The sequence below is a fragment of the Giraffa tippelskirchi genome, chromosome 3 (genome assembly GCF_054371585.1).
Source record: "Giraffa tippelskirchi isolate mGirTip1 chromosome 3, T2T-mGirTip1v1.2.pri, whole genome shotgun sequence".
Lineage (NCBI taxonomy): Eukaryota > Metazoa > Chordata > Mammalia > Artiodactyla > Giraffidae > Giraffa > Giraffa tippelskirchi.
This window is the reverse complement of record NC_137277.1, coordinates 106,250,739-106,270,060: the sequence shown is the minus strand read 5'-3', so window position 1 is coordinate 106,270,060 and position 19,322 is coordinate 106,250,739. Positions and strand designations below refer to the sequence as shown.

Here is a 19,322-nt window from a genome sequence, read left to right as displayed (position 1 = left end):
TACTGATAATTTAATTACTATATTAATTATAGATATGATTAATTACAAATAATTAATTGTGTATTATTCCTCAAAATTTTCTTGACTCAGGATCACAAGTTTCATGGAAAAAACCACTATGGATATTTTCATTTGAATTTCATTGATTACAAATTAATTTAGGGACAGTTGTTATATGGCATTGGATAATCTCACCTATGGGGCTTCCCTGGTGAGTCATATAGTAAAGAACATGCCGGCAAGGTGGGAGACCCAGGATGGATCCCTGGGTTGGGAAGATCCTCAGGAGAAGGAATGGCAACCCACGCCAATATTCTTGCCTGGAGAATTCCATGGACAGAGGAGTCTGGCTGGCTACAGCCCAAGGGGTCACAAAGAGTCAGACACAACTGAGCAACTAACACTTTCACTTTCAACCTCATCCATAAACAGAGAAGGCTTCTCATTTATATAAATATTCTTTCATATTGTTAATAAAATTTTATAATTTTAGAAATAAGATCTTACACATTTTTTCTTAAAGTTATTCTTGGTTCCTTATCACTGCTGTTGCCACTGTATATGAGATTGATGTTCTAAGTACATTTTCTAATTGCTTTTTTTCTCTGAATAAAATGCCATTAACTGTTCCATAATTTTATTGTATCTAGTAACTTATTGAATTTTCTTATTGGTTCTAACTTTCTTGGATTATCTAGATAGACAATCATATAGCCTAGAATGCCAACCATTTTGTTTCTTGTTTTCCAGTTCTTATACCTGTTACATTTCTTTCTTATGGCATATAATAGCAGGAGTCTCAGTATAATGTTTATATAGCAATCATTATTATTACCTAATAGTAATACCTCTATTAATTGGTTTTTCCAATGCATTTGTATTTTATTCACATATGGATAAGATCTTATATGAAATGTACATATAATAAGATTCAAGGAGGAGTTTAAGTTGGAATGCTCTAAAATATAAGCAGCCTGTCTTTATCTAAATGTCAAAACCAAGCATCTACCACTAATATCTAGAAGTGCTTGAATGAGCCATTTGATGTCAAAGAATTAACTATTTGTAGATCACAGCTCTTCTGACATGAACTGCAGTTTATCACAATACAAAAGTTCTGAAATATGTAGTTCTTTGAGATGCAAAAGAAAACATTCTTCAGTCACCATCCTAAATAAATCCCAAATAAGCAACATGGCTGACGGGCAAAGTGTAGTCTGTTTTCTTTTCAAATGTATCACCACTATGCATGATACTTGCTGTGCATTTGACATGCTTTTTCAGCTTAGGAGGAGCTTCTGGTTTGCAATTACATCTTATCTGATGTTAATGCCTTTTATTCCTGGAGTAATATTAACTTAGATATGATGCATTGGATCATGATAAGCAGTTGCAAATTTTGTTTGCTTATATTTTATTTTTTATCTTTATATCTCTGTTCATAATTTTGCTTTCTTATATTATCCTTATATATTTTGTTTTATTATCAGTTATACAAATATCATAAAATGAGTTTGAGAATAGAAAATTCATTTTTATTTATTACAATAATTTGCACATAGGTAATCTGTTTCTCGAGGGTTGTTAGAATTCACCCTTAAACCATCTGTGTATTTTGTATTTTTTTACATGGGCTGATTTTATTTTACTCAATGTTGTTAATGAAACTTGGTCTGTTCAGTATTCTATTTCTTCTTTACTCCAGTTTGAAAACGTTTGTTTTATTTTATTTTTTTAGAAAATTGTTTCTTTAATATAAGGCTTCAAATGCACCGGTAGAAAACTGTTCACAATAATCTCTAATACTTGTTCAAATCCTTTTACCATCAGTACTTCCCCATCTCTCTAATATTGTTTTATTCTCCATTCTCTCTTCTGAGTGATATACATCATTTAGTAATCTTAGCAACGCCAAAGGAGAATTAAATTATGAGTCTTTCTCTGAAAAGGTCTTTATTTCACCCTATCTCTTGAATGAAAATTTAGTTTGATATAGGATTCTCAGTTGATAGTTTCTCTCAGCCCTTTAAATATACTGTTCATTATCTTGGGCTTCTATTTCTAGTAATGTAAAATCTGTTGCCAGTCTAGCTATTGTTCTTTTGTAAGTAATCTCTTTTCTTTCAGGCTGCTTTGTGGGTTTTTCTCTTCGTTTTTGGCAAATTTACAATAACATCTCTAGCTGAAAGAGAGGAATTTCAAAATTAGGAACATAGAAGAGCTATATTCAACCAAAACAAAAGCAGAAAAATTTACAGAACTAATGAAAGGCATTATCCTTAGATCGGAGAAATATAATATCACAACAGAATAGTTGAAAATATATCTACTACAAAGAATATCCAAAATATATACATATATCTAAAAGTAAACATAAATTTTAAAAAGAATTTAGCAAGGTCACAAGATACAAAATCAGTATTTCTAAATCAATTGCATTTTTATATGGAAACAGTGACAGATTTCATTTTCTTGGGCTCCAAAATCACTGTGAATAGTGAATGCAGCCATGAAAGTAAAAGACACTGCTCCTTGGAAGAAAAGCTATGAAAAACCTAGACAGTGTAGTAAAAAGCAGAGACAAGGTCCATATAGTCCAAGCTACAGTTTTTCCAGTAATCATGTACCGATGTGAGAGTTCGACCATAAAGAAGGCTGAGCACTGAGGAATTGATGCTTTCAAACTATGGTGCTGGAGAAGACTCTTGAGAGTCCCTTGGACAGCAAAGATATCAAGCCAGTCAATCCTGAAGGAAATCAACTCGAACATTCATTGGAAGGACTGATACTGAAGCTAAAGCTCCAATACTTAGGCCACCTGATGCGAAGAGCCAACTCATCGGAAAAGACCCTGACACTGGGAAAGATTGAGGGCAAGAGGAGAAGGAGAAGGGGGCAATAGAAGATGAGATGGTTGGATTGCATCACTGACTCAATGGACATGAGTTTGAGCAAACTCCAGGAGATAGTGAAGGAAAGGGAAGCCTGATATGCTGCAGTCTATGGGGTCCCAAAGAGTCGGACACAACAGCGACTGAACAACAATGAGCAATAAAAAATCAGAAAATAAACTTTTTTAAAAGATGATAACCTAGCATCAAAAAAAACATCAAATGCCTAAAACTAAATCTAATAACAGATAGGCAAGACTTCCATGCAAAAAGTACCATGGGTATGCTTTAGAGCATTTGATATTATAAAGATGTCAGTTCTCTCCAAATTGATCTATAGATTCCATGTAATCCCAATCAAAACGCTACCAGTTAGGTGTAGGCTTGTCGTTGTTCAGTCTCTCAGTTGCAGGCTAAGAGTAGGCTAGAGGGTAATTAGCTTGATTATAAAATAGCCAAAATCATCTTTAAGAAGAGGAATAAAATTGGAGGACTTCATTACCAGATATCAAGACAAAAAAGCTACAGAAAATAAAATGTTATTGGTACAAGAACAGACAAATAGACCAGTGGAAAAAATTGAGTCCATAAATAGACATAGACACTTGTAATACTGTGGAGAAGAAGTGATCTTATCGATAAATGGTTCAAGATCAATTGATGGGGGGAGGGGGGTAAATGTCAATGCCTACCACATACCACATATATATAAATATCCATTCCAAATGAATCGTAGACCTAAATGTGAAAGGCAAAGCACTAAAACCCCAGAAGATTACACAGGAAAATGTGTTCCTGATCTTAGGTCAGGCTAGGATATTTTTCAAAGGAACATAAAAAGCACTAAGTAGTAAAAAAAAAAAAAGAGATCAATAAACTAGACTTAATTTTATTTTATAATTTTTATTCATTTAAGTGCACCGTTAAGAAAGTAAAAAGACCAGCAAACTTGGGAATTAACTATTATTATTACTACTGTTTTGTCTTTGTATTTCAGTCCCTATTTCCCACGTTCTGCTTTACATAGTTAAATTTTTATCTGTTTTTTTTTTTTATAACTATGTCAAGCAAAAAAGACCTAATCAGACACTTAATCAAATTTAGAGTTATGTCTGGCATCATGGACATAAAAAAAAAACATACATGTTCATTAAACGTGTTTGGGAAGAACCCAGAAAACACAGCAAATATACAGACTACAATGCTTAAAAACAGCTGACACTGAAGCATAAGATACTAAGTTGAGTAACGGTCTAAAAAAAAAATCATATATATATTGAAATTCTTTGAATAGAGAAAATAAACTGAAGCTTCCAACATGAACCATAAATCAAAAGTTATAAAGACAAATAATATATATAATAAAGGCACTGGTTTGTGATAGGGCTGCTTCTCATGTGGGCAAACCCTATGAATTCTGCTCCAAGATGAGTAACACCAAGGATTTATTTATTTGATGATGATTAAAGATGTCCCCCAGCTGAGATAACTCTACCAGCTAGTAAAAAAAAAAAATTTCAAAGACAGACACTTCGCATTGTTGCATCTTTTGTAAAAAGTAGTTATTTATTATTATTCTAATCTTCCATAAGCTATAAAGATGCAGTTAGCTGTATCATATTTTGTTCACAGGGCATAAATCAAACAACAGTAGTTACTGCTAAGAGACAAATTCTTTATTTTGCTATGTCAAGTGTTTCATAAATTTTACTGAAAATGATACCCCAAGATAAAAGGCTCCAGTTAAAATTAATTTTTATTTAATATCCATCCCAATTATTACAAATGTGGAAGTAACATGCTGGTATTTCATTATAGTCAATATTTATATTCCTTGAAGGCCTAGGTATTTCTGGCTAAAAAAAAAATGTGAAACAGTTCTATAATTTGAGACTTTAAGATAGAGAAAAATGAATTGACTGAAATTAATCAAACAGCTTTATAAAATATATATATTCTCTATATATCCCATTTAGATATATCTATATACCTATACTCTCTATATATGATTTATATATTCAGGAATCAATTACTATGTAAACAATTACACTTGTCTATACAGGCCAACAGGAGAAGGCAATGGCACCCCACTCCAGTAGTCTTGCCTGGAAAATCCCATGGATGGAGGAGTCTGGTAGGCTGCAGTCCATGGGGTCGCGAAGAGTCAGACTTCACTTTCACTCTTCTCTTTCCTGCATTGGAGAAGGAAATGGCAACCCACTCCAGTGTTCTTGCCTGGAGAATCCCAGAGACGGGGGAGCCTGGTGGGCTGCCGTCTATGGGGTCGCACAGAGTCGGACACGACTGAAGCGACTTAGCAGCAGCAGCAGCAGCATACAGGCCAACAGCAAAAATTTCTTCCAGGTAAAGTGCAACTATTTAAATTGCCTTGAAGTAAATCAATATGTTCCTTTCTACTTACTCTCTCTTCCATAGCAACAGAAGCAAGAAACAAAATAAGCCTATTTAATGTGCAAAAGATGTACCTTGGTTTTAAATGTTTCTAGTCTAGACGAGAAGCCATTTTTGTTTCAGCACTTTCAAGTCTTTAAACATTTTCTTGCCCTACTCTATGTCAGTTTATAATCTTCATATATCAGGCTTGCCAATTACCCTGAATGAACATAAACATACCCCAGTTATTTAAAGTAAAGATAAAAACAAATACCTTCAGGTCAGACTGCCTAGATTCAAATCCTAGCTTCATCACTGCCCAGTCATTTAATTGTATATGCCTTAGTACACTCATCAATAAACTGAAGGCAATAATAATAATGAATAATAATATCTTTCTCCTAGGTTTGTTATTGCAAACTAATCCAAGCCAAATTGGCCATTCAACAGTCATCAGGTTCTTTTGGTAAACGATGAAAATCTCCTTGAAATAGACTCCACAATTCGAAGTTAAGGGGAGGGCTTCCCTGGTGACTCAGGTAAAGAATCCGCCTGCCAATGAAGAAGATACTGGTTTGATCCCTGACCCAGGAAGATTCCACATGCCGTGAAACAACTAAGGCCGTGCGCCACAACTACTGAGCCTGTGCTCTAGAGTCATGAAGCTACAACTACCAAGCCCACGTGCCACAACTACTGAAGCTGTGGTGCCCTAGAGCCCATGCTGTGCAACAAGAGAAACCAGCCCAGTGAGAAGCCTGCACACCATATAACTAGAGAGTAGCCTTCCCTCACCACAGCTAGAGAAAATCCCACGCAGCAACGAAGACCCAGCACAGTCAAAAAAAAAAAAAGAAACATAAAAAGGAGCACCTTCCCCTTCTCCACAATTTCCTTCTTGATGGAATGTTAAAATAAAAAGAATTCTTAGGCAAAATTCTACCAAATGCACCAGCAATTACTAGCAAGCAAACACAAGGATAATCACATAACCTATTGTTTTAAGTTTGAGAAAGCCCCACTCTGTGTTCAAGCCCTCCAACGTTCCCCTTGCATGAAAGGCTCCCTCTGAGGCCAGAGCAACAAAGTTCTGATGGCAGGGCATTACCTGCTCAGGAAAGGTAACAAAGCCCTCCATAAACCAAAGGAGTACCGCAATACCACACAGAGCTAAGTCACCTTGGGACAGAGCAGGCACTCTGCACGGTATGCCAGTTTATCAAAATGTGGAGAAAGGTCGGTTATAAAGATTATAAACTACAGATCTTAAAATGCAAATGAAGAAAAAGAGCTTTACAGTGGGTTATGGAACAGATCCATACAGAATCCTGTATTGTTTATTCAGTAAATACTAAGTTGAGATCTATTTCCATTACATTCTAAATGGAAGTTTCTGAAAGTCATGGACCTACCAAAGAGAATTTCAAATGAGGCAGGGTAAATATTTACTTGACATTCCCAAGTCCTTAGCACCATGCTAACAGTGATTCAATATATTTCTTTTGTATATTGATATTTTTCCTACTTTCAAAGGGCTTATAATCAAAATGAGGCAAAGAAACACAAGTGAAGTAATAGCAAAAGACTAATATCGTATGTATAAAAATGTATACAAAGTTTGTGTGCAAAATTTACAAATGCTTTTGAAGACCATGAAGAAAGAAACCAAAGAAGGTTAGGTTTTCAGGGGAAGTCTCAGGCAAAAGGCAAAATCTGAGCATAAACCTTAAAGAATAGTAGGATTTAGACGGATTGAGGAGCAGGCGTTCCCAAATCTGGATTTGATGTCGGAAGAAGTAGGACGATGTCTGGCTGGAGTGATTTGAGTTGGGAGGCTCGATATGAATGGTAAGTGAATATGAACGGTACATGGTAAGCTGAATAATGACTCACCGAAGAGGATCATGACCTAATCGCTTGAACCTGGAACATGTCACCAAACATCACAAAAAGGACTTTGCATACGTGACTATGTTAAGGAACTTGAGGTGGGGAGATTATCCTGAACTATCCAGCTGGGCCCAATGTAATCACACGGTCCTTATAAGAGGGAAGCAAGAGAGTCAGAGCCAGGGACACAGATACGACAAAGTGCCGAGTGATGTGGCACCATGGGCTAAGGAATGAGTGCAGTCTCTCGAAGCTGCAAATGGCAAGGAATGGATTCTCCTCTAAACTTTCCAGAGTGCACCAGCCCTGCCAAGCCTTTAATTTTATCCCCATAAGACACACTTTGAATTTCTGACCTCCAGAATTACAATAGTCTGTGCTGTTTTAAGCCACTAAATTGGTGATAATTCATTACAGCAGCAGTAGGAAACTAACACAGGGTAGATGTGATAAAAGCCTGAGCTCAAGAACTCCTGGATTTCTCTAGTTGTCCAGTGGTTAAGACTACATGCTTCCAACGTAGGGGGAGTGGGTTACATCCTTGGTTGGGAAACTAAGATCCCACATGCTGTGAAGCATGGCCAAAAAACAAAAATCAGGCTAGTTACAAGATTTTTTCCCTAGGTAATGCAGAAGAGACTCACTAACAGAGAATGAATTGTCAAGGTCCTGTCCCATCAAACAAACCTGCAGTTTTTTGTGTCTATCTTCTCTCTCAAGGACTGCATTAATGATTTGTCTGGAGATTTCTATTTCTACAATAAAGCTGTTATCTCAAGCTTACTTGCTGCCAGAAAACTCGGAATCCTGATAAGAACCAACTAAAAGCCCATATACATTTAGAACTTGAAATACTGTTTACAGGAACATGTTTTGGGAAGCTCTTTATTCTTTTAGAGAATTCAGCAGAGTCTCACACTGAGGGGAAATTATGCATGCAGTCCATAATCATGCAAGAGACTTCAAACATGTGACCTAAAAATTTAAGTCCAAAATTACACAATGAGAAGATTTAATTTGCCTTTCACTTACACTCTGTCATAGTCTAAATTTAAAGAGTCAAAATTTTAGTTACACAAAAATACAAAAATGGAACAGATTTTCATAGCTGAGCCCAAAACTTCAGAGACACCATATCATACGTAAAATGTGGAGATGTTTGCAAATATCTTTATATAAGATGTGTTATACAATGTGACTTGTTTTCCTGATTACCATAATTACCAAGCCTAGGAAAATATAAACACAAAAATGTAATAGCACCAGAGGAAATGAGGACTGTTGCTTTCGGTTACAGCTTCTAGACTGGTAGTCTTACCAATCACTTTCAGTGTGCAATCCAACTTTAATGGTACAAATAGCATGACAAATCTTTCTTCCCATTTGACCTAGACCCACCAAGAAAGAGGCCCAAATCTAAATTTAAAATGAAAGAGACTAGGCAGCACCTTCTAGAGAACACTGGATCTCACTAGGATAGAATCAGCTTTTTGAACGGCAAAGTTTCTAGGCACTCTATAACTCAAACAACTTAACTCACTGAACCCTATGGTACCATGTTACATGTTTCAGTTAAACCTTGAAACCTGGGCAAAAGTAAATGCTGACCAGGAGGAGGTTACTGTCGCTGAGTTGTGATACGACATCTCAGGATCACTGAGCACAGAATTGAACATCTTTTTGCTCCTTTACTTAACCCACAACTACTCCTTGAACAGTTCTGAGGCATCCTGAAGTGATTAAATGATAGTTTACATGTAAACTCCTTAGCAAAGTGCTTGATACAGAGTAAGTGTTCAATAAATAACAGCAATGTGGAATATGATAATGACAGTGATTACTGGCATGAAGATAGAGGGTTGTGTCTGAGCTTGAATAAACTAGACTCCCCCAACAACCCACCTCCAAGAGGAAGAGCCTCCAGCCTAGAGGGAAAACTTCCATAATGGCCTTTGGTCCCTAGGACACAACTGAGCTCTTTCCTAAGCTATCTGGCTGCCTTAAATACCAGGATGGTTCTGTCACTACTGTTTCAGGACTTGAGAGCTGGTCCAGTACTGCATAGCACAGTACTTGTATTGAGCACTCTGCTCAATGTTGTGTGGCAGCCTGGATGGGAGGAGAGTTTGGGAGAGAATGGATACATATATCTATATGGCTGAGTCCTTTTGCTGTCCACCTGAAACTATCACAAATTGTTAATTGGTCCAATGGGCTTCCCTGGTGGCTCAGCTGGGAAAGAGTCAGCCTGCGATGCAGGAGACCCAGGCTCCATCCCTGGTTTGGGAAGATCCCCTAGAGGAGGAAAGGCAATCCACTCCAGTATTCTTGTCTGGAGAATCCCCATGGAAAGAGGAGCCTGGCCGGCTGCAGTCCATTGGGTCGCACAGAGTCGGACACAACTAAGTGACTAACACTTCACTTACATTCCAAATATAAAATTAAGTTTAAAAAAAAACAAAACAGAGTTGGTCCAGGAGAAGCTACCAATTCAACCCTAAAAGGCTGCAAGAACTAACAGGCCTACTTTCTAATCTCTCTCATGTTCACCATAACCCAATATGTGTGATAAATTCAAAGATGCATGATCCAGATCACTCTTCAAGGGAGAACTTTCTCTTGATCTGTGATCAGCAGACAGTCTCCAACTGTTAGCTCTTTCACAGTCTGCCTCAACTCAAGAGAGCTCTCTTACTGTAAATAATGCCTATTCTGAGGCTAAGCAAAGAGGGGGTATAAAAGCTTGACCATTTTGGCCCAACACAGGACAACTCTGCATCAATTAGCCTCGAGTTGGCCAAGGTTTTATCAGGTCTGCATCAAAGTCCAAATATTTTCTCTGCCTCTGCTCATTTCCTTCCTCAGGTGTTAATCCCTAATATGTTTTTGCAGCCCAAACTGACTTTCATTGTATAGAAGGCACCCTAAGGGAGGAAAGGAGGGTATGAAATAAAAGAAGACTGTCAGATTCCCAAAGTTGTACAGGCAAGAAGCAGGCCAATAAAACTATTCATCTGCAAATACATGCTATCCCTCATGAAGATGAATGACTCCAAGGGGAGAGCTTCAAGTCCAGAGGGTGGAGCTGCGAACCGCAGAGAATTATTCCCAGGCCTTGAAACCTAATTTCATGGATGGATGAATCTGCATGGATGTATTTCGAAGTTGCCTGGGACTAGTGACTCCTTTATTCCTTCCATTTTCTCCCCTTTTGAACCGGAATGTTTATATCTATCCCACGCCCATCCCACCATTGTTTTGGGGGAGCAGGTATTAATAATCTGTTTTTCCAATTTCACAGATTCACAAATGGAGATGAATTGTGCCGCATGACTACCCAGAACCTCATCCATAACTGATGAGATTTAGGACTTCTGAGCTGATGAGATTTATATGAGGTTTTTGGACTTGGAGTTGATCTGCAATGGGTTGACACTTCTGGAAGTGCTGGTGAATGTATTTAACATGTAGGACAGAAGTAAATTTGAAGGGGATAGAAGGTAGACCATGATAGAACAGTGGCCCCCAAAGATGTCCCTCCTAGTCCCCACAACCTACAAATATGTTATAAGAAAAAAGCCACTCTGTAAATACAATTAGGCTAAGGATCTTACAATGGAGGAATTGTCTGGACAGACACATCACAGAGCTCACAGCAGCAAAAGAAACTAATACAAGTGCCCACCCAGGACACTTTTGAAAAACTGGCCGCATCTAAGAGCTTTATGTTAAATAGTAGCATGAGATCAACTGATTTCTGAATGTGAATCACATTTTTTTTCACAGAACTGAGGTTAGTCAGTAAAGCATTCAAATTTAACATAACACTCTGGGTACATAATATTAATTAACAGATTGTATCTGAATAAAGAGTCTGTATATACTTGAGACTGCAGTTTCTAATGCCAAGCCAATTCTTGGTACCTTGCCAGCACCATACTACCTCTAGAAAAAGGTCAATTACAAACCTGGACATCTCTACCAAGAGAGCTGGAATCCAGTGTCCAAGTGCAAAGAGGAATCAGAAATCTGTTCAACAGAGAATCACTGGTCAAGTCTTTCCAAGAAAATGGAGGAGCAATTTACCTTCCTGTCCAATCCAGAATACCAAATCGAATGGGAAAAAAAAGAAAGTGAAAAAAAAAAAAAAGCGAGTAACTTTCCTTTTTCTAATAGTATAGGAGAAGGACCTGGCATTTGTTTGGATTTTCTTTTCATTCTGAGCAGAAGGTCCTGGCAATAAACATCTGGAAGCTTGCCCATTATGAACTGTTTGGTTTCTTTTGCCCTGTTTCATGAGGCCATGTGATATTATACTCTTGGAATTCCTCCTTTCATCTGCTTCCTTTCCCCTGACAGTTCATAAAGGATGGCCACACTGGGAATGAAAGCTAAGCAGTTACTCTTAAAATATCAAGAGAATTTAGGCTCTAACCTATACCAGAAAGATAATTTTTTTCTAAGTTGTAGTAGTTTCAATTTTCTGGGGCAGCACCCAAATTCCCATGTGGTCCTTTAAGACCTGATCTAATAACTCCAAGGAAAAGGGTCCACTAACCTGATATAAAAATTGCATATAGGCCTTTTTGTGCTGTTATTCTTAATATAAACAGTTGTCATGTATTGGTTTTATACAAAGGGCTAAATTCTCTTTGCACACTCTCTATACATACACTTGTTTAACCCTCCCCAGAAGATTTTAGATATTGCTGCCTTTGCTTTATACATAAGAAACTGAAGTTTAAAAAACTTAACAAATCCGTGCTGATCTCTACTGTTAATTAGAGGACACAGATGCAGGATTAGAACACTGGTCTAACTAAGCCGAGGATCCACAGGCTTAACCGTTATTTACCTACTACTTCCCTTCATTTCTGCATGAGAAGCAAACAGTAAGCTTAGGATTTAAAATATTCAAAGGGATAATGTTTTATTACATTAATTTGATGGAAAAAGTTCTTCATAATTCCTGCTAACCCCTGACCCTTCTCTGCATTTGGAGCTCTGAAAAATTTGGGCATGTTTATGCCTTATGCAACTGTTATTGAAGATTATGTGCTGGTCTTCCTATCAGACCAGACAGACACCACAGGTTTCATGGGAGAGACATTAGATACTGTGATATTTTCTTAAGATGGTGGCCTGCGTGCATCTCTCTCATCTGAGTATGTCCCAGAGTCCCCAGATTTATAAAGGGTTTTGAAAGGACAAAGTACATGTGCTTTTGTCCCCAAATAGAGCCTGTGAAAGTGGCAAGTGTCTCGAGAAGTCTTTCAGAAACTTCCATGACAAACATGGCATAGGAGAAGTAGAGCTGAAGTGGCCAAGCAGGGTGAGAAAGCCAGAGTTGGAGAGGACAACCTCTGGGGTCCCTCTCTCATTCCAAGAGGTCTGGACACCCTGAGGAGAGGCAGCTCTGGAGGGGCCCTGCAAAAGCTTGTCCAACAACATGACTGTCATCTAGAGGACAAACTGACAGGAGAGAAGATGGAAGCTGTCTTTCAGGATGTCTTGACTACAGAGGTTGCAACCAAAACCAGCCCCCCCTCACCATCACCACCTCCCACTTACTGACTTTCACTCAACAGTTCTCTTGGATTTAGATCCTGCTGTGCAGATGGAGGTAGGAAAATCCAAAACTGACTAAGTTTATCTTGAACTGTTTGTCTCAGCACAATATGAGATTATACTGAGTTGAATGATATTTAGTTTCTGATATCTAATAGACAGGGGTTTCCCCAGTGGCTCAGCGATAAAAGAATCCACCTGCAATGCCGGAGACAAGGGTTTGATCCCTGGGTCGGGAAGATCCCCTGCAGAAGGAAATGGCAACCCATTCCAGTATTCTTGCCTGGGAAATCCCATGGACAGAGGAGCCTGGTGGACTATAGTTCATGGGGTCACAAAAGAGTCAGACACAACTTAGCGACTAAACAACAACAACAACAGAATGGAAACTCAAAATACAAATTTAAATTATGAAGGGTATAAGGAAGGAAAAAAAATAATTTCGCCTCTACCCTTCTGAGTTCCTAGTTGAGATCTCTGTAATAAAAGACAGATTAACAGGAGAAAAACAAATAGACGTTTATTAACAAATATACTCATATATACCTGGGAGATACCAGGGAAAAGTGAGTAATTCCCCGAGATGGCTTAGAATTCAAGATTAAAAGCCCACCTTAATCGGGAAAAGGGAAGGGGCACGTAAGCCTCCTGGGGCAGAGTAAATGATTTCTAAGAAAGATGAATGGGCCCTTGAAGAACAGATGGGAGGTATAAAAGTTCAAGCCGAAGTTTGTCTGGTTGTGGTGCTAGCATTGTGGTAAGAGTCAGTTTTCCCCAGTCGATGAAACTCTCAGGGAGGGGATTTATGACAGCTGAGTTCCTTTGGGAGGATCTGTCTTTAGGCAGAAAAGGGGAGTTAGGAGAAAGCCTCTCCCTGCATTTGCTGCTTTTAAAGTGCCTATAGCTCAAAATAATCAATAAGCCAAAGCAGCATATTCTGAGGTAGACTGTCCTAAACTCCTACAGTCACAGTTTGGAGTAGCATATTCTGCTTCCCTACAGGGGAAAAGGTGAGATTTTCTTATACACATGAGCTTGTAACCTAAGAAATAGGCCTTAGTCAAAAATGACCATCAACTAGATCATAAATATAAATTGTGAGAAAATCATGTCTGCGTTTTTTATTTTTACTTTTAATGAAAAATTTCAAGCTACTCACAAAAGTAGAATAATATAATGAACTCCAGTTCCAGAAATTATCATGATACTGTCAATCTCGTTTCATCTATTATTACATACATGCATACATGCACATATACTTTACTGTGGAATATTTTATAATGAATCATAGACATCATATAATTTCAAGCAAAAACTCTTCTGCATGTATCTTTAGTAGGATTTAAAAGGAGTTTTTTAGCATTACCAAGATACCATTATCACACCTAGTAAAATTAACAATAGTTCCCTAGTGTAACATTTATGCCTGTTCAAATTTCCCTAGATGTCTCACAAACATCTTTTCCAGGGTGGTTTCTTTGAATCAGGGCCCAAACAAGGTCCACAGACTGTATTCAGAAATAAGTCTCTTAAGTCCCTTTTAATGTGTAAAAATTTACTCTCTAAAATCTGTCATTTTTAATTTTCAAATACACAAGTAATCACATCTCTGGACTGAGATGAGCACTAAATTCACAAGCTTACAGGCTGATCTAAATGTGGCCTGGAGTTGTGCTCTAGCTACAAGACAAACAATTCATCAGAAAGAGGTCTGGCGCCCTCTAATGCCTTTTTCAAATAATAACTGTTTCTGATTCTCAAACCAATTAAGAAACAGAAAAATAATCCTGATGATGGAACTATTGTTCCATGCTCTTCAACCTTGTAGCTGCATGTTTCTTATATCATACTACTATAAGAAAGGAATTATTTCTTCCTTTTGATAATGAAAGTTAAGTTACTGAATGCCAAGTACAGAGTCAATTCTTCATGATATTTTCTGTCATGGAAGATCATAGTTTATCATTCAAAGTAACATTATCATTTACATTACCATTTACAAAGTAACATTTACAGCAGAATATCTTGCTGCTATTTCCCAGATACCCCATTGTTTTAACAGCACCTTTCTTTCAAACTGCTATTGTTTTGTTCTATACATTACTGTATTTGAAGGGTTCACAGGAGTTTCTCTAAAAGATATAAGACATAGATGTCTTATAGTTGTTTTTGAGGTTGCATAGGATGATGAAATATAGAACAGAAGAAAGAGATACAATGAAAGAAAAACAGATTGTAACAATCCTTAGAACTGGGAGATAGTAGCAGGCAGCACCAGAAGAGAGAGGTATAGATTTTATTTATCAACATTTGCTAAATCGATATATTTGAAAATAACAATTGATTATACAGTGCTATAATTGATATAAAAAAGAGAAACAAAAGGCAAGAAAAGATACACCTGATCAAGTAACACTTGTTTTCCTTGAATAATTTTCACATCTATGAGTTAAGTATGTGGATAAGCATGCATTTTCTGCCAAAATGTTAAGCTTTAAACATACTTTTGTTTATGTTTAAAAACTGTCATTGTTCTGCCATAAGCCATTCTTTAAAACTCATTCCTGAAAGAAGAGCGTAAAGCTGAATTAAAGTGAAAAAGAAGCAAAGCATAAATTATACCCATTCTCTAGCACTGAAACATGTATATTACCATGTGTAAAATAGATGACCAGTGCAAGTTCCATGCATAAAGCAAGGCACTCAAAACCGGTGCTTTGGGACAACCCAGAGGGATGGGGTGGGGAGTGAGGTAGGAGGGGGGATTCAGGATAGGGGAACACATGCACACCCGTAGCTGATTCATGTTGATGTATGGCAAAAACCACCACAATATTGTAAAGTAATTAGCCTCCAATTAAAATAAATAAATTATACCCATTGTCTTAAATACCAAGTGAACAACCCCCCACAAAGTCCTTCATATAGAAATTCTCAGAGTAGCAGTAACTTAGCTATTCAAGACAAGTCTCTTAAACATGTGAGAAATCTTTTCAACTGTGTCAAGCGAATGCCAAATTTAGGAAAACACTGCCACCTTTGAATTGTTCACAAAAAGCTAAGGTTCAACAACAAAATCCAATATAATTTTGATTAAACACGAATTCAATCTCCAGCCCAGCTCAAACCTGACTTGACTGCAGGCAATGTTGATTTATTCCTCACTCTCCAATGAAGCCTCAGGTTTTATTCTAGGAATGATAGAAACAGGACCAATAGATAATGTTTTTAGTGTTTTCATCACTCTCTATCAGGGTGACCTTGGTTTCAACTGGATAGCTCAGATCTTGGGGAAATGGATGAGTGTCTGATTGTTTTATTTTTGCAATTACATGTTGAAGGCAATGGGAGCAAGACAGTGGATATTCCCACTACAGTTCATTCTGAGGCCAGAATGAGGAATTTCCTCCACAGCTGGGTTCAAAGGAGAGACACAGGACTGGGGCTAGTGGAAGGCTGCCCAGGGTGGAGGGTGAAGTTGCACAGTCATATATCTGGGTTACCTTCCCGCTCTAGGCCACTCCCCCACTGTCCCACCCCAGCAAATGTCAATGAATGACAAGAAAGTGACATCCCCCAGGTTGCTTCCAGCCCAGTGGAGAACAGCAAGAGGGCCAGCGCTGACCCCACGGACACTAGGAGAGCCCAGTCCTTCCAGAAGGACCACTTCTGACTCATCCTCCTGACACAATGGGCACATCTCAGAAAAAGAGCTGTCCAGACTATCAATTCTCATTATCGGGGGTAGTTCTGTCCCATTAAGTTGCCCTAAATACTGAAACAACTGATGGTACTGAACCATTGTGCCTGGTGAGTGCTAAGGAGCTTCAGTTGTGTCCGACTCTTTGGGGCCCCCATGGACTGCAGACAGCCAGGCTACTCTGCCCACGGGATTCTCCAGGTAAGAATACTGGAGTGGTTGCCATGCCCTCCTCCAGGGGATCTTCCCAACCCAGGGATCGAACACGCATCTCCTATGGCTCCTGCACTACAGGTGGATTCTTTACCGCTAAGCCACCTGGGAAGCCCGACTGAACCTTCACCTCCAGGCAAACACAGGGTTAGATTCCCGCAAGCCTCTGGTCACAACACTTTCATCAACACATCAACACAGAACCTTGTTTTACACGAGCTTCTGCTGAAAAGTACCTAGTTTAATATGTGCTACTGATTCATTAACACTGAATTCGTATCCAGTATTTAAGTCATGCCTGAACGAAGTTTATCAACCACACGCCTTTTCTCAGTAAAGTCCACGGCAGCCTTCTGACATCTACAGACACCACACAGCAATGCAGCCACTTTGAAAGGCAAAATCACCCCCAAAGAGCACAGACATGTGAAAAACATGGCACTGAATACCATACAGAAGACACCCGCCGACAGTGACCGAGCTGAAATGGAAAACCTGTGCGCTGCCTTGTCCCCCCTCAGCTGGGAACAGGCCTGCAGGGCCACTCAAACTTTGTGAGCTTGCGCGCAAGTTCAGGAATGGGGGTTGCAGATTCATTTTATGGCATGGACGAATCTGTAAGCACAGAATCCACGAATAATGACAACGGACTGTGTTGTCTGAGGAGAGCAAGCTCCGTTCCTAAAGAAGCATCTCCCCAGGAGCCGGCCTACCTTGGAGCGAAGTGAAAACCGCCGAGTATGACACCAGCCAGCCTTCCTTTTTCACCCGCAGAAACTGCTACGGGACCAGTGATGGGCACTGCTCTTGACCACCTGGATGACAAGGGTCACTCTTACGAAACAATGTGGATCAAAATTGCGCCCGCAGGAGAAGACATGGCGGCTCTCACGCATGCGCCCTCGAAAGAATGTGCCTACACGCTGAAACAGACGTTGCATCAATGCCCAATTGACAGGAGACGGAGACCTATCTGCAGACCAGTGAGCATACCCCCAAGAAACTCTCCCAATCATCAAGGACTCCTTTCCCTAAACCCTCAACATGCTCTGTCACTTGCTATTGCTTACATTTCCCAAATTGCAGTTCCTCAGCTATTCCTGAAAATATTCAGTTTCTGGTGATGTGAGTTTGCCTCAGTTTACCTCTTTATTTAGATTGACACACTGAAATGACAGACCTCTTTGGATAACTTATTAATTAACCAGGATGAATTTCTCTGGCAAACTGGGCGGTTGGCTTTACCAGTTGGCTTTGTTTCAGGTCTGACCCTCCTGGTTGAGAAAGTATCCCTGGGATTTTAGAGTCAGAGACAGTGAGGACCCCAGAAAAAATAAAAAAGGCCTTCTCACAATGGAAAATAATAATAATGAGGATTAGAGTTATTCATTTAAATATTTTAAAAGGGTTCTATTTTATACCCCCATGTGATGGAACAGAATAGATCAGTTTAAAAAGGTTGTAAGCAAGGTTTTCCTGGTGGCTCAGTGGTAAACAATCCTCCTGCCAATGCAGGAGACACTAGTTCCATCCTTGGTCCAGGAAGACCCCACGTGCCTTGGAGAAACTAAGCCTATGTGTCACAACTACTGAGTCACGGTTCTGGAGCCAGGGAACCACAACTGTTGAGCTCAGTGCTGCAACTCCTGAAGCCAGAGTGCCCTAAAGCACTGTGCTCTGCTTGCAATGAGAAGCTGGTGCACTGCAATGAAGATAACCCCTGCTAGCAGAAACTAGAAAAATACTCGCACCGCAAAACCCTGTGCAGCAGCAAAGACCCAGCACAGCCAAAAATAAATATTAAAAAATATTTTGAAGGGGGTTTAAAGCAGTTTGCTATGTATAGTGGTTGATGACATACAGCTAACTACAGGCATACACTCCAGTACTCCCTCTTCACGTGCCCACTTCCCCAACTCACAAAAAGAAAAATCCAAAGGGAAAATTTGAAAACTACCAGAATCTATTAGCTGGTCCAAGGCCCCTGGAGGCTAAAAGCTGCAGCAAGTCACGTCCCTTAACATAATAGAGCCAGAGCTCAGCTCTCTTAGGGGGTGAGAGGTGGAGTCGCCTATTGTCATCAGCCTGGACAGAAACCACTTCCTCTTTCCTTGGGGCTTGGAAAATATTGAGACATTCTGATATTCCCTCCCAAGATTATGCTGTGAAACAATGAATCCTGCTTCAGTTATACATTTGTACCTATGGGGAGACAAAAGAGGGCAGTTCTCTTTTATAAGAGATATTTTGTAACATTAAGCAGCGTCTTCCCATGCTGCTGTTTAGTCACTAAGTCAAGTTTGCCTCTTTGGGACCCCATGGACAGCAGACAGCCAGGCTCCTCTGTCCATGGGATTTCTCAGGCAGGAATACTGGAGTGGGTTGCCATTTCCTTCTCCAGGGGATCTCCCCAACCCAGGGATCAAACTCATGTCTCCTGCATGAGCAGGCAGATTCTTTACCACTGAGCCACCCGGGAAGTTGTTCCTCCCTATGTTCCTCCTATTATATATAGATAAAGGCTTGAAGCAAAAGCAAATATAAGGAAAACTGTTCAAATCATCTTACTATATTTATTCTGAACCAAGGCAAATTCTTTCCTCTGAGTGACAGGTGTGACACAAATGGCTCTCATTTACTACAGGGAGCCAAGCCTGGGTTAGGAA

At 39.2% G+C, this 19,322-nt stretch overlaps 1 long non-coding RNA gene across 1 annotated transcript in view; it reads right to left on the bottom strand.

Moving 5' to 3' along the window:
- LOC145541497 (uncharacterized) overlaps positions 1–17,535 on the bottom strand; it is a 158,722-nt gene extending 141,187 nt beyond the window's left edge. The window contains exon 1 of the long non-coding RNA XR_014079063.1: positions 17,370–17,535. This is a non-coding gene — a long non-coding RNA (uncharacterized LOC145541497). The remainder of the gene's footprint in view (positions 1–17,369) is intronic.
- Between the last annotated feature and the right edge of the window lie 1,787 nt (positions 17,536–19,322).